Genomic DNA, 16454 nt, shown 5'->3' on the forward strand with positions numbered 1-16454 from the left:
TATTTATAATATGTATTTCCATTCTTAGTTATCTAGAATGATTTATATTTGTAATATGCACTTTTTCTCTCATAACAACTTTCTATATTAGTTCTTATCAAAAAACTCCATAAATTATGGTTTGCTTCTAAGATTACAAACCTGGATTGATAGTAAAATACATGTCTTAATTTACACAATAAATTGAGTGGTCATTCATATAATCTGAAATTATCAACATTAACAACTGCATACATTTTCATATAAGGAGGAAAATCCAAATGGAAGGCATTATTACCAATCTTTTCTAGAATATTAAAAGGTCCATACCTTATTGGTTTCAACTTTTTACCTTATCCTTTAAGCCTCTCTTTGCTAATGTAAAGCCAAACTTCATCTCCAACTTGGAAACTGTGGTCAACGCGATGCTTATCATGACTTGTCTTGTACTTGGCTTGGCTCTTTTCCAACTGTTTTTGAACCATGATGCACGAATTGAACTTTCTCAATGAACCACTTGGCCTTATAAATGTCTCTATGACCATCAATAGAAACATCCTTCCCAAAGATAAAATATAAAGGATAGTTTGGTAGGTAACCAAAGAAAGTTGCCTCAAACGGAGATGTTTGAGTCGATGTATGATTTTCCCGGTTATAAGCATGTTTAATGTAGTATAAGTGTTCATCCCAAATCTTAGGATGTTTGCTGCAATAGCCACGAAGAAGATGTACTACCATTTGATTCACCACTTCTGTTTGACCATCGGCGTGTGGATGGAATGTTGTGCTCTTTTTCAACTTGGTGTCCATGAGTCCCCATAATATTGACCAAAAGTTCCCGACAAATCAAGAATCTCGATAAGAAATAATGGATTTGGGCAACCCAAAACGTACCCATACATGTTGAAAGAACATTTGTGTAGTCTACTCAGCTGTAACCTACTTCTTACAGGGCATCAAAATATACATATTTATGAAACGATCCACCATAACATAAAGATAATTATGAATTTTTTTAGACATAGGTAGTCCTCCTACAAAGTCCATAGAAACACTTTCCCAAGGACGGGAAGGAACTGGAAGTGGAGTATAAAATCCTAACTTTCTATTGCTAGGCTTACTTGTAGCACATAAATAACATCCTCTTACATATTGTGATACACTTTCATTCATTCTAGGCCAATAACAATACATTTGTAATTGTGCCACCATCTTGCCTACACCGAAATGGCCAGCAATAAGAGAAGTATGCACTTCCCTTATGATGTTGACTCTTTCACCCTGTGGAATGCATAGCTTGCCAAGATGATACAAAATTTTATCATGCACATGGTAATCCAATTCCTCTACTTGGTTGCCTTGACACAAAGTTTCATATACATCTTTAAAGTCATCATCTAAAACATACTGTTCAACATAGCTTTCATGCATTAATGAATTATGCTTAATAATAATAGAAGCACTAACACTTGTTCTGGAGATCATGTGAACAACCTTGTTATAAATACCTTTATTACACCTTATCACCAAGTGGAATTTCTACAAGAAACCCATCCACCTGAAGTACCCCACTTGTTGTAGCTTAGTTTGTAATTGCAAGTATTGCAATCATTGATGATCATTGTGAATGATAGTTCCCTTTCCCATCAAATAGTGTTTTCACTTTTTTTACACTTTTCACCAATGCATATAGTTCCTTGTCATAAGTAGGATAGTTAACTACTACACCATTAAAAGTTTCAAAATGGTAACATATGGGCTTACCATGTTGCATAAAGGCCGCTCCCATGGCATAGTCACTTGCGTCTGTTTGTATCTCAAATGGTTGTCTTAAATCAGGAAGTGCAAGAACTGGAGCTGTACTGATTGTCTCCTTAAATGCATCAAAATATTTTTTTTTCTTGCCTCCCCATTGAAAAACCTACTTAATGTTTCTCAAGGAATGTAATGGAGTTGAAATTGAAGAGAAGTTAGCAATAAAATTTCTCCAATAATGGTCGACTACCAAAAATCTTCTAACCTCAGTTACATTAATGGGCTTGGGCTAATCTACAATGAATTTGACCTTTGAGGGATCTATATTCAATTCACCCCCTCCAACAATATGTCCCAAATAAACTAATGATGTATTTCCAAACTCACATTTAGACATATTTAAAAATATTTTTTCTTTCTTTAAGACATATAAGGCTTCTTTCACATGCCTGCCATGTTCTTCGTGAGACTTATTGAATATTGATATTTCATATAAGTAGACAATTAAAAAATCATCAAGAAAATTCCTTAAGACATCATTCATAACTCACGAGTGTTGCAGGAGCATTAGAAAGCCCAAATGGCACAACCAACCATTCACACAAACCTTGCTTTGTTTTGAAATCTGTCTTCCATGTGTCTCCTTGAACAATCCTAATATGATGATAACCACTTCTCTAGTCCAACTTACTGAAATACACAACATCTTTCAATTTACCAAGCAAATCATCAATTCAAGGAAGAGAGTAAAGATTCTTTACCACTGTCTTGTTCAAGGCTCTAAAATCTACGCATATGCACCATGTATCATATTTCTTTGGTACCAAGACAATTGGCGACCCACATGACGATGTGCTTGGTTTGATGACCCCTTTTTCAAGCAAATATTGTATTTGTCTTCTAATCTCTAGATTCTCCATAACTGACATCCTATACATGCCAATGTTTGGAAGAGGTCAATCTTGTTGCAATTGGATCTCATGTTGGATACCTCTTTTAGGAAGCAATCCTTTGGGCTCTTGAAACATCTCATCATATGTGTTAACAACCTCGTATGAATCATATTTAAACTTTGCATCACATCCTTGGAAAGATTGATTTTCAACATTCTCTCTGGGTTTGACCATCAAGAGTACAAATTTCTTACTAGGATTGACCAACCTCTTCATTTGTCCAAAATTCACAACGAACAAATTCAACTTCTTGCTATGTGCTCTAACAATGCACTCAACTCCATTTTTAAACAAGTGATAATTGTTCTCATGGCGATGAAATATGGCTCTCCTATCATATAGATATGGGATTCCCAAAACAAACTTGTATCTTGAGAAGAAAAATCTATGCCCAAAATCAAATCCCTTTCGCTAAATTCTTAAGTATAACTTTGAACATTTTTCCCCTTATCTTGTCTAAAGTTTTGTGAATCCATGATAGGTTTTTGCATGTATGCTAATGGATAAAACTGTCTTTCATTGCAACAAAAAATTATTCCAAGAGGATAAAACATTACCATGTTTCTTCATGTCGTCTTGAGTTTTGGCTTTCCACCAAATAAGTGTCGCACCTTCCAATCTAAGAGAAGCAAGCTAAATATTAGTTTCATCATCTTTGATTCTTTGTATCCTATAATTCACTTCAATATGATGAACCCAATTATCCAATTTCTCAGTGTTTACCTCTCCATTGTACATAAGCAATTCAAAATTTATATCAAGCTTAAGAAAATGAGTTTTACCATGTCCCTTTGGAGAATTTGGGGGTGTTTGTGAAAGGGTAGAAGAAGTAGAAGATGAGAATGAATATGAGGATGAGGATGAAGGTGAATGTAGTGGTTTGTCATCATTCCCTCCATTCCCTTTTGGAGTCTTGTCTCCTTTTCCTCCATCTTCTTTTGGAGGCTTTGAGATCTCTGGTGAGCACCAGTATTGCAGCAATAATGCTACAACTCATGGGATTCCTACTTTACTTTTATCAACTTGGTAGTTCGTAACAAACTTGGAAGCGACGGTGCTGTATGCACAAGTACTAGTTCTTACTGCAGGCTGTCACTTGGTCAGCTGGCGCAAGATCACTAGGAGCTCAAGCCAACTTCTATGGATTCCACAAGAATATCTATATGTGATGAAAGAAAGAAAAGCTTACTCTATAGAGGCTACTCTACTTGCAGAAAGGAAAAGAAGACTGAAATGTAAAGTAAACCTAGAAAACCCTACTTAACCAACTAATCCTACTTTTGCAGAAAGAGAGATGAAAAACCTTGAAATGAATGCCATTACCTACGTAGGAAGTAAACAACATCTACTCAAGCTATTTCTAGAAGTAAATGAGAAAAAAACATCTTTTTGGATTTTTATGTGAAATTTGTTGGGTGTGGAGCATGATTATTTAGAGGTCTTTGTTTCAGTCGGATGTATACCCCAGGAAGATTGTACACCCCTCCACGTGGGGGGCTAATCCCCCCCAGCTGGGGGGTCCGGGGGCCAGCGGTCCCCCGGTGGGGGTTTCGGGGGCAGCACCCCCGAAGCTAAAAACATATGTAAAATTGGCTTGTAAAAGTATAGTAATTTCTAGTCAATCTGGGCCGTTCATTAGGCGGATGATCTGACAGTAGAACTTATATTTAGTTTAGGGTTTTTTGCCCTAGAAGGCAACCCCTCTCTTTGTATGAGGACATTGTATTGAGGCTATGTAATAGATGTGTATTCTCTGAGCGAGAAACAGAGAGGTGAGATTGTGAGAGAAAACAAAGGATATTACAACGGATCTGTTGTAGGTTGTGCCTCTTTATTTTGCTGGATAATAGAAAGGAATGACTGGCTGTTCGGGTGGACGTAGCCCAAACTGGGTGAACCACGTATATCTGTGTCTCTCTGGTTTTATGTGTTTGTGTTTTTCCGCATATTATATGTCTTGCATTTCTCTGTCATATATAATATTTTTCTAACAAAATTGTCATGCATGTAATTTATTTGATTGTGAATGTGGCAGTAATTAGGTGGCGATGGAGGGTGACTTTGGGATTTTCAAAGGTGTAGGATGGTGTGGATGGGTTCTAGGAGGGCTCAGGTGGCCTTCTGGAGGCTTTTCCTGCAATTGGACTTCAAAAAGAAATCTACAGGAGGTTGCAGGGGATCTACAAGAGGTCTACAGGAGGTTTACGGGAGGATGCCGAGAGTAGTTTTTGAGGTTTTGAAGGTATGAAAGCAGGTGGAAATGGTATTTGAAGACTAGGATGATTTGTTAAGGTGTCTAGGGTCCATCAAGAATGATTAGGAGAGAGAAAGGTGGTCAGATTTGTTCAAGGAAAGAAAGGAAAGTCTATGGAAAAGTATAGAAAACTAAGGCAGATTTGAGATGAACTCTGGGCGACCTGTGGGTCATAGATCAAAGAGAGATTGTGATGGCTAATTGGCTAACTTGTTGTGAGAATAGATTTGCTGCAAGAGAACTGAAAATCAAACAATGAGGTTAAGTAAGAAAGGAAACTAGATACATAAAAAAAAAAAAAAACAGAATTTTGCATCAAGCTAGTCTAAACTCTGATCTAGGAAAGTAAATGTTGAGAAATGCTACAATGAGAGAAAGCATGGAAGGAAACTTATTACAAGATAGAAATGAGCATGGTGAAAGAGATCTAAAGCAAAGCATTAACCTTCTAACAAACTGCAACACTAGAAATCCTATGGAAAAGGCAAATCTGTGTTTTTTGTGGCAGCAAGAGGGTCTTGGCCTCAGTTCATGGTCCCAAAGGGAGGAAAGGAGGCCAAGGCTCTGTTGATGGCATTTTTGTATCTTCTTTCTATCACTATTCAACCTGCTATAGAAAACTTAAATGGAAACAACCTTCTAAATCACCAAAAGCAACCTATTCTTAACCAAGAAAGAAATTTATCTAACAATAACTAATTCATAAACTGAAATAAAGCATATAAATACAAACAAGAGGAGCTTGGCTGCTTGGATTGGGCCCTAACCCAAGAGCTTTAGCCCTTTGGGGTAACTCAGTGCTAGCTCAAAGAAGATATCATCTTTATTATCAAAATAATAATAGGATTACATGAAACTATCAACAAAAGTAAGCTCGAAGTTGAGCAGAGCAAAGCTGCAACAAAAATTCGAAAAATTTGACTAACTTCCTAATGAGGCCCTAGGCCTCTCTACTTATACAACTGAAGCTCCCAACAACTTCCTTAAAATCAGGGAGGCTTGGCTCCCAAAACTTGAGATAAATAGAAGTTATCCTCCACTTGCTCGACTGCCTCCTAGTGCATTGATGTGGCTGTTTGTGCTCCAAGCTGCATGATGGAGAATTCGAAGTGGGGAGTCATAAATGAGGGGGATACCCTCCTATAAATCCTCTCCCTTGTCTACTTCGAATTATTGCTGCCAATTGTCCATTAAATCTTTGACTTTATCTCCAAAATTCAACAAAAATCTGCATTAAACACATATTAGACTCCATGGCATAATGACCAACCCAACTCAATCTATAAGCATAAATATAATAAAAAAATCATGCAATAAGCTAAGAGAATGGTTGATTTGACTAGGTTAGGAGGTAAAATGAGCCCATATAATTACCCATTTATGAGGCTCATCATCACCCCCCTACTGAAAGTGTTTCTCATCCTCTGAGCAACTTAGTCCATCTCCTCATTTTTGATGGCCCTGGTGGCCTCCCTAACATCCCATGCTTCTGATGTGGTCTCCTCTTCCTCTTTTGTTTTGGCTTAATTGGTGTGCTGAGGGCAGTGAGAGTAGCTGCTGCCTCTCTTTCTAGAGTCTCAGGGGACACTTCTGTCTTTTCTGCCCCTCTTTCTCCTCCTTCTGTCTTTTTCTCTGTCTTTGTTTGTTTTGTTTCTTCCTGCTCTGTTTTGGTTTCTTCCTTCTCTGTTTTGGTTTCTTCAGTTTTTCCCTTCTTGTTCTTCTAAATCACCAGTTTCTTCACCTTCTCATAAAACCTCCTGTCATTTTGTTTATGCTTCCTTGGAAAACCAACTATGGAAATGGAGAGAACAATTTTTTTTGAAGAAAAACAGAGAGACAAAGACTGTGTTTTTTTTTTTTAAACAATAAGCAAAATTTTTTTATGAATTTCCTCCACCCAACAGTTCTATTTTATCCTCAAAAACTAAACCATTGTTAGCATATTTTGATATTCAATGGAGGTATGCCAAGAACCTACCTCTGCAGCCCGAGAATTGTGCTAAAAACCATGTTTTTCCTCTCCAAAACAGCTTACTGGCCCTCCTGTAGAAGATTGCTAGCCCTCCTGTAGGTTCTCTTGTAGAACCTATAGGTGCACTTGTAGAATGCCAATAGTAGGAGGATGGATGAGAGTGATGGAGAACGATGGTTTCGAGGCTGTGGGGTGACCAGGAGTTTGCTGTAGTTAAGTGGACGAGGATAGAATGGAAGAAAATGTGGTGAGAGTGTTTCAAGGAGGAGTACTTATTTCTTCTTTTAGATATTTCCGGTGATGGGGTGAGCTGGAAAAAATGTGCATTGGCATTATTTGGACCGTTGGTCCCCAGCTGCCTTGTCATCATGGTTTCTTTCCTTGTAATCACCCCTCATGATTTCATCGGAGTTCCCATTGCCTCCACTACCTGTCCTTGACATCTCTCTTGAGTTTGACTAAGCGCCCGTGTGGTGACACCTCCGGATGAGTGAAGTCAACTGGATGAAGGTGGCCCAGTTAACTGGCCACCTCAACCCAACCAGCCTCAACCATCTCGTTGCTGTTGCATGCTCTCTAATTATACTAATGCAAACAGAGGAGCGGGTTAGTCACTTACCTGAGATCTGAATGTGTTTGCTGTGAGGTGCTATGGCCTTTCCTTCTACTGCATGCCTTTGTTTATATGGATGCATGCTTGTCTAGTTGCTGATATGTGGCTGTGCTTTGTGCAAGTTCATTTCTAGCTAGATTTGATCTTTAGGAGTCTGCTTCAACCTTCAAATTTGAACCCTCATGCTGCTGATGCTAGATTTTAATGGGATAGTGAATTGTTTTGTCCATATCTCCCAAACGGTACACTGGATTGACCTAAAATTTTCTGAGCATGTTTTTATCATCGTTATTCACTTCCCATAGAAAAATTTTGGTCAATGGATGCGCGGATTTCGAGAAAAACTGAAAATGGCTGAAGGTAATGGAGGTTGATTTCTTGGAAACCGTGCACTGGAATTGGCTGAAATTGCTTGGGCCTATTACCATCATCCATATTCATCTCCCCATGAAACAATTTTTTAAATGGATGCACGGATATTGAGAAAATGAAAAAATGGCTGAAGGTGATGGAGGCCAATTTCTTGGTAACCATGCACTAGAAGCTGCTGAAATTTCTTGAGCACATTACCGTCATCCATATGCAACTCCCCATGAAATATTTTTTTAAATGGATGCACGGTTTTCAAGTTATGGAAAAAACAAATTTCTACTCTATGTATTTTTGCATCCTATAGTTTTTTAGATAGCAAGGAAAATGAGCTTGGGGTGTGATGCAGGCTTGAAATGATGGAAGAGAGGTTTGAAGAGTGTAGGAGGATTTATAAATCTTGTATGAAGCTTCCCTGTTCCCCAAACTGCCTTTAAAATCCATTTCTAGCTCTCTGTAATTTCTACAGGAGCCTCTTGTAGAAAACACAGGGCCTCCTGTAGAAAACACAGTTTTCGAAAAAGTAGCACAGTATAATTAGATTTTTATTTTTTCTCTTATTTTTCATTTTTTCATTTTTTTTCTCTACCCTACCCTACTTGAAAAACAAAATCATTTTCAAGTATAAGAATACTTCCAATGGAGCCATGTGCACATTGACATGATAGACAAAATATGTGGAGGCTGGAAATGTATACTTTGACATATATCCAAATTTCAGAGACCAAATGATTTGACTTTGAAGGGATCAAGCATAGTTGAGGAAGAGAGTAATGCTGCAACTTAGTGACTATCTGGAACCATATCTCAATATAGTTGTGATGTCCTTGGCCCTTCTGCTGATCTCGATCATTCTTCATTTCTTCTTCTACCATGACCTTCATATCTTCCTCTTTTTGCTGATTTTTCTCTTGAATACATGGAGGATTTGATGGTAACCATGAGGGAGCTCTCTCAATCTTTGATTTTGATGTCTTCTCTTCATCAAGTGCAACCCATGGTTCTTTGATCTTCTCTTTTGAATCTTCTTCTGCTAGATGTGGTCCTTAAATGATATCAATATAGTCTCTTTCTTGCAATACTCTTCCTGAGCTATGGTGAATATCATTGAGCTCAAGAGGAGTTGTTTGGAAGTGTTGTAACTTAGCGTTGTAATTCGATTGAGCTACTTCAATGTGTAGGTTTGGAAATTGTGGTACGGGTAGTTGAGTGGGAGTGTATATTTGAGATGTATGTGGATGGGGTTGTGGTTGGGTAGGTGGTGGATGCAGAAGAGCATGAAGAGAGATGTATTGGGGCCTCCGCCCCTGATGAGTTGCATTCCACTGACGTTGTGGCTGATCATAGGATTGAAATGAATGAGTGGCTGGTTGGGCATGATATGGAGATGTGAATGACCAAGGAGGAGGTGTGGACCAGGAAGGATGAGAAGGGGGGCCCCAAGAAGGTATGGATGTGACTTGGTTGGGGTTGTAGTATGCCTGAGATGTCCCTTGCATCCCCTGCTAGTATGGTCTAGGTCCATGCAACCCCCTTTGGTTTATGTAATAGATCTGTTTAGTGACTTCTATGGCCCCTTGGTATACAACTTTAAGTCCGGGCAAGGAAGGACACTTATCTGTAGAATGATCTTGTTCGCAGACTGAACAAACCCTTATAGAGTTCAATGGGCATTCATTCCTAGGATGCCTCCTGGTGCATCTAGGGCAAAAAATGGCCAAAGCCCTCTTTGCTTCCTCTTGTTTCCTTTTGATATGTAAGGCATCCATTTTCATGGCAAGAATCTATAACATCTCACTCTTGAGGTCTTCTAGCATGCTTCCAATTTCACCTTTAATGGATGAATTGGAAGAAAATGTACTGCTCCCAACATTTCTGTTTTTAGCCATTGGCTCCAGAGGAATGTTTTCTTCTTCTTCTTCCCGTATACATTCTTCAAATATGTCTAGCTGTTACCTAAGGGTTTTTCTTGATTGTAGCCATCGAAGAAGAGATACAGTTGGCTGTGTGAAGTAGTGGGGGTGTTGGGCAAACATTTTCCTGAGTTATCTCTATTCCTACTAGGCATGAAAGGAAATCTTTTTGGTTGGTTTTGTTTCTTTTTTCCCCACACTGATAGTACCTGCAAAACTGAAATTGATTGAATAAAACAAATTGCACTAACTGAAACGAACTTGCTAAAATGAAATTGCAGAATTGTAAAGGAAAGCAAATGAAATGCAGAACTGAAAGCAAGGAAATGACTAATCTACTTTTGCTGAAATGGAAATTGCAGAATTGAAAATGAAAGCAGGGAAATTGCTGAAATGGAAATTGCAGAATTGAAAAGGAAAGCAAGGAAATGCAGAAACTGAAAGAAACAACTATTCTATTTTTGTTGAAATGAAAATTTTAGAATTGAAAATGAAAGCAAGGAAATGCAGAAACTGAAAGAAACAACTATTCTACTTTTACTGAAATAAACTACTTAGCAGAATGTTGCGATAGAAAATAGAAGAAAGAAGTAATCACAAAATACTCTGACGCTTCCCCGGCAACGGCGCAAAAAAGTGGTGAGCACCAGTATTGCAGCAATAATGCTACAACTCCTGGGCTTCTTACTTTACTTTTATCAACCCGGTAGTTCATAACAAACTTAGAAGCGACAATGCTATATGCACAAGTACTAGTTCTTACTGCAGGCTGTCACTTGGTCAACTGGCGCAAGATCACTAGGAGCTTAAGCCAACTTGTATGGATTCCAAAAGAAGCTCTATATGTGATGAAATAAAGGAAAGCTTACTCTACAAAGGCTACTCTACTTGCAGAAAGGAAAAGAAGACTGAAATGTAAAGTAAACCTGGCAAACCCTACTTAACCAACTAATCCTACTTTTGCAGAAAGAAAGATGAAAAACCATGAAATGAATGCCATTACCTACTCAGGAAGTAAACAACATCTACTCAAGCTATTTCTAGAAGTAAATGAGCAAAAAACATCTTTTTGGATTTTTATTTATTTTTATGTGAAATTGTCATGCATGTAATTTATTTGATTGTGAATGTGGCAGCGATTAGGTGGTGATGGAGGGTGACTTTTGGATTTGCAGAGGTGTAGGATGGTGTGGATGGGTCTTAGGAGGGGCTCAGGTGGCCTTTTGGAGGCTTTTCCTGCAATTGGACTTCAAAAAGAAACCTACAGGAAAATCTACAGGAGACCGCAGGGGATCTACAGGAGGTCTACAGGAGGATGCCAAGAGCAGTTTTGGAGGTTTTGGAGGTAGGAAAGTGGGTGGAAAGGGTAGATGAAGGCTAGGATGATGTGTTAAGGTGTCTAGTGTCCATCAAGAATAATTAGGAGAGAGAAAGGTGGTCAGATTTGTTCAAGGAAAGAGAGGAAAGTCTATGGAAAAGTACAGAAAACTAAGGCAAATTTGAGATGAACTTTGGGTGACCTATGGGCCATAGATCAAAGAGAGATTGTGATGGATGATTGGATAAATTGTTGTGAGAAGAGATTTGCTACAAGAGAATTGAAAATCAAACAATGAGGTTAAGCAAGCAAGGAAACTAGATACATAAAAAAGAACAGAATTTTGCATCAAGCTAGTCTAAACTCTGATCTAGGAAAATAAATGCTAAGAAATGCTACAATGAGAGAAAGCATGGAAGGAAACTTATTGCAAGAAAAAAATGAGCATGGTTAATGAGATCTAAAGCAAAGCATTAACCTTCTAACAAACTGCAACACTAGAAATCCTATGGAAAAGACAAATCTGTGTTTTTTGTGGCAGCAAGAGGGTCTTGGCCTCAGTTCATGGTCCCAAAGGGGGGAAAGGAGGCCAAGGCTCTATTGATGGCCTTTTTGTATCTTCTTTCTATCACTATTCAACATGCTATAGAAAACTTAAATGGAAACAACCTTCTAAATCACCAAAAGCAACCTATTCTTAACCAAGAAAGAAATTTATCTAACATCAACTAATTCATAAACTGAAACAAAGCATATAAATACAAACAAGAGGAGCTTGGCTACTTGGATTGGGCCCTAACCCAAGAGCTTCATCCCTTTGAGGTAACTCAGTGCTAGCTCAAAGAGGATCTCATCTTTATTATCAAAATAATAATAGGATTACATGGAATTGTCAACAAAAGTAAGCTCGAAGTTGAGCAGAGCAAAGTTGCAACAAAAATTCGAAAAATTTGACTAACTTCCTAATGAGGCCATAGGCCTCTCTACTTATATAACTGAAGCTCCCAACAGCTTCCTTAAAATCAGCGAGGCTTGGCTGCCAAAACTTGAGATAAATAGAAGCTATCCTCCACTTGCTCGCCTGCCTCCTAGTGCATTGATGTGGCTATTTGTGCTCCGAGCCGCATGATGGATAATTCGAAGTGGGGAGTCATAAATGGGGGGATACCCTCCTATAAATCCTCTCCCTTGTCTACTTCGAATTATTGCTGCCAATTGTCCATTAAATCTTTGACTTTATCTCCAAAATTCAACAAAAATCTGCATTAAACACATATTAGACTCCATGGCATAACGACCAACCCAACTCACTCTATAAGCATAAATATAATAAAAAAATCATACAATAAGCTAAGAGAATGGTTGATTTGACTAGGTTAGCAGGTAAAATGAGCCCATATAATTACCCATTTATGAGGCTCATCAATCTCTCCATACAATCTTGAATTCCTTCCTTCATAAAGAATCTTAACCATTTCAGATATCTCAAAGAATGATTTGATGAAATTTTTCTCATCTTTAGACATCCCTTCAAGACCTTATTCATGTTTCATAACTATTCAAAGCTTGAGGTGTATTTGTTCTCCTTGAAAAAAATTGAGATATTGGCTCCACAAGTTCTCGTTCTCCTCTTTTAAGCTTCAACCTTGTAAGCATAAAGTAAAAACACTTGCAAACAAAATCAAGCGTTCACAATAACCTGTGCTCTGATACTAAAATGATCTATAACTTAAAACTTGAAGATTTGAACAAATTGCAAGTAAAATTTATATGTGTTTTGTGCAATGGATCAATTCACTAAACACATAAACAAGTGATTCTTAACAAAATTATACAGCCAAACATAGACAAATAACCATATCTAAAACACATAACACAAGACATGATAAAGGAGTTCACCCTTCTCTTGGGCTACATCTCTTGGTCCAACTTCCAATGCAGGGCCTCTTTCATATAGTGTTCAAAAGTGTGTTTACATGGATTTACAATGCTCAAACAAAACACTTGATGTGTCCAATGCATCCAACATTGCCAAAAACCCCCATCTAGGTTCTCTTTTCACCTCATTTGCCCAAAAATTGAGAAAGTTATGCCTATTACAGGTTTTTACCTAATTCCATAGCTAATCATCCTCGAATTCGGCCCAAACTTGGGTTGAGCACCCCAAACTTGGAACTAGCATGCAAATTCGACCTATCATCCTGCTCAATGGGAAAAATTATATGACAGTTAAATAGCCCACTAAGCCCTAGTTCCAAAAATTTTAGTCATATGGTTGCCCATAGGACCAAGTTATAGGCCTTTATTCTAAGGTCGTGTGCTAAATTCATGCCCCTTTTCCACTGCATTATGGTTGCATGGGCTGACATGTGCCTGCCATTGGTCCCTAAGGGCTGGCCCCCTCCGTGCCCACACTCCTGGTTTTGTGAAGGGTCATGTGACCCGGGGGATAGTTCTTAGGGTTGTCCCCTTTCCATATCTCTCCATATGGTTCTGTATTGAGCTCTCGATGTATGGTATTATGCTTTGGCTAGACCATGGGGTTGGGGCTAAGCCTAGCCCTTAGTCCTGCCCCTTAGTTCTGAGGGTGCAGCTATGCCCCAACCCCAATCCTCCAATGCAGAAAACATAAACTTAAAATACAAGCCGAGAGGTATAAGGGTTAAGTAACATTGCATGGTGTGTTGGTTACCACTCTTGGGAGCCCACGTAGATGCCTCCAGTTGGCCCATGTGGACCTCCCCCATGGGTCCTCCATTACACAGTCAACAACCCATAAATTAATAAAAAAAATTGAATCTCGAGCCAATGAAAATCCAACATTCATTAACTAATCATAAGGAGACACTTGTCAAACTGTCATTGGCCCATCAACATATAGTCACCTTGTCCAGTCATATTCCCAGTTAGCGTATAGACTGCTGGCTCCGTCTACCTACAACTTGAACTTTTAAAAATTTAGATGTTTTGAAAATCGATCAGAACACGATATCCAATCGTACATGTTTTGAGAGTTTTTGAGCAGTAAACCGATCCATTGGATTAATAATCCGGGAGGTCGACTTACGTCCACGCGATTTTCCAGAATATGTGTTGGGGTTATTAGAGGTGCTAGCCGAATTGGACTTCTTTCCACACCAACAAGAGCCTCAACTAGTTCGACCTCTTCCAAAAGCCGCTCGAGCCATGATGCAACGCTGATGACAAATAAAACAAACTGAAACCCCCAAATTGATACCTAGAATTCTGACCTGAAATTAGCCACAACCCTAGAGAAGAGTGCTATTGGGGGTCGCACCAGAGAGAACCTGTCAAGGTAATTGATGGTGAGAGCCACAAACCATACAAAACCAAATGGTGGCCCCAATTGCATCCCCACAACCTTACAAAAAATGTGTCCCAATTTTCAGAACCATGAGTCCAACAACAATCAAACATGAGGAGGGAAGAATAACCATCCAAACCATTATTTTATAGAAACCTTAGAATATTCATGCCATAGCCACAAAATGCCAGAGGATAACCATGGTTTGGGTGTCTGTGATGAAACTAGATAAACCATAAGCGGCATGTCGGCCTAATCAACAAAGCACCCATACGAGCCAACAAAACTCCATAGAGCACATACATGGGAATAAAGAAAATAAGACAACCTTCAAGTAATTTAGAGACAACCATACCCACTTCAAGAGAATACATTTCCAAACCCATTTTATACAAATCATATCCCTTCTCCCATGAAACCCACAGACAAGAAGAGTGCACCATGATAGAGAGATACGTTAGAAGACTGAGCACATATTCGAGATCGATGACCTGAACCCATGGTGAATGAACTATAGCCCCACAAATTTTCGTCACATAAGTTTGTCGCAGGTTGCAGGGATGCTCAATTCAAAACTTATGCCAAGCACAAACACAAATAAAAAACTTACCAAATTTAACACTGAAAAGGCTAGGAGCATGCCGCATTAAACCAAGCTTGCCACCTTCAGAAGATACATTGATTGCTTTCATATGTGTTGTCACCACTCCATGTGATACGATCATGTGGAGGGTGGAAACAGATCGCCTTGGGATCCAAGAGATATCCATCATACTATACTGTTACCGCTATTAAATCGCTTGCACCCCGATTGGGGAAAAATAATAAAAATAATTAAATAATAATAATATTAATAATTCATTTAAAAATATATGAAAAACTTTCAATCAACATAATAGGATGTAGGTATTTAATAAAGTCAACATACAATGCAAAAATATTAAATATCATACTTTTGATAATTTAACATGATTATGATAGTGACATGGTTCTAAGGAATTATATTTCTATACATGAGATATAGATGTCACTAGCACACCAAAAAGGTAGACTAAAACCAACTGCCCCAAAAAAGTGCAATTAAATTCGGTGAACCTACATAACTTAATTAATTTTAGGAGCAGATAGATGTCACTGGCACAACAAAAAGGTAGCCTAAAAGGTGAGGTGAACTGATTCAAAAGGAAAGCCTATTGGTGTAATTATATTATAATTATAATTATGTTTATATTTTAAATTAAATCAGAGGTGAAAATTACAGAACCAATAGCTTGATTGAGGAAAATGAAAATTACCATAGATGCACAAATCCCTATTTGTCAGACCTTGTAACATCCTGAACAACACAAAGATGTGTAACCCTATGCCACAAATCCCTATTTGTCGGACCCGATAACATCTTGAACAACACAAAGATGCGCAACCCCCTGCCAGGCGAGCCAGGGTGGATATATAAAAAATTTGCTCATTTCCAAGCAGGTGTTTATAAAACATTTCAGAGAAGAATGGATATTTCTATTATCTATAGACTCTACCTATCTAGTGATCAAACGTGCCAATGCCATTCATAGTGGTAGGTAGTGATAATCACATTACTACCATTATTGATTATGGATCTCAACGCAAGGTTGAATATAGGGTCATATCTCTACCTATCCAATCATAAGAAAATTATAAAAAAGATTATAAGAATATTTACTTACACAAAAGATAATTATTCATATAATAATAAAGCTAGAAATATAAAGTGCACTTAAAAAAATATGATTCACTTGAAATCACCCAATGTATAACCCATGATTCACATGAAATTGCATGTTGAATTAGGGTTTGAAAACATGACTTCATAACAAATTGCATGTTTAATTATAGTCCTAACACATGTAGTTTCAAAAAGTTTAACATAGCATGAAAATAACAACACCCTAACTGTATCAAATCCAAAAACCTTTGACTTAGGAGCAAGTTTCATTTTGAACAACATGAGCTAATAATACTTGTAC

This window comes from Pinus tabuliformis, chromosome 3_2 (assembly GCF_031772625.1).
Source record: "Pinus tabuliformis cultivar Carrire ecotype Pingquan chromosome 3_2, CPIR1, whole genome shotgun sequence".
Lineage (NCBI taxonomy): Eukaryota > Viridiplantae > Streptophyta > Pinopsida > Pinales > Pinaceae > Pinus > Pinus tabuliformis.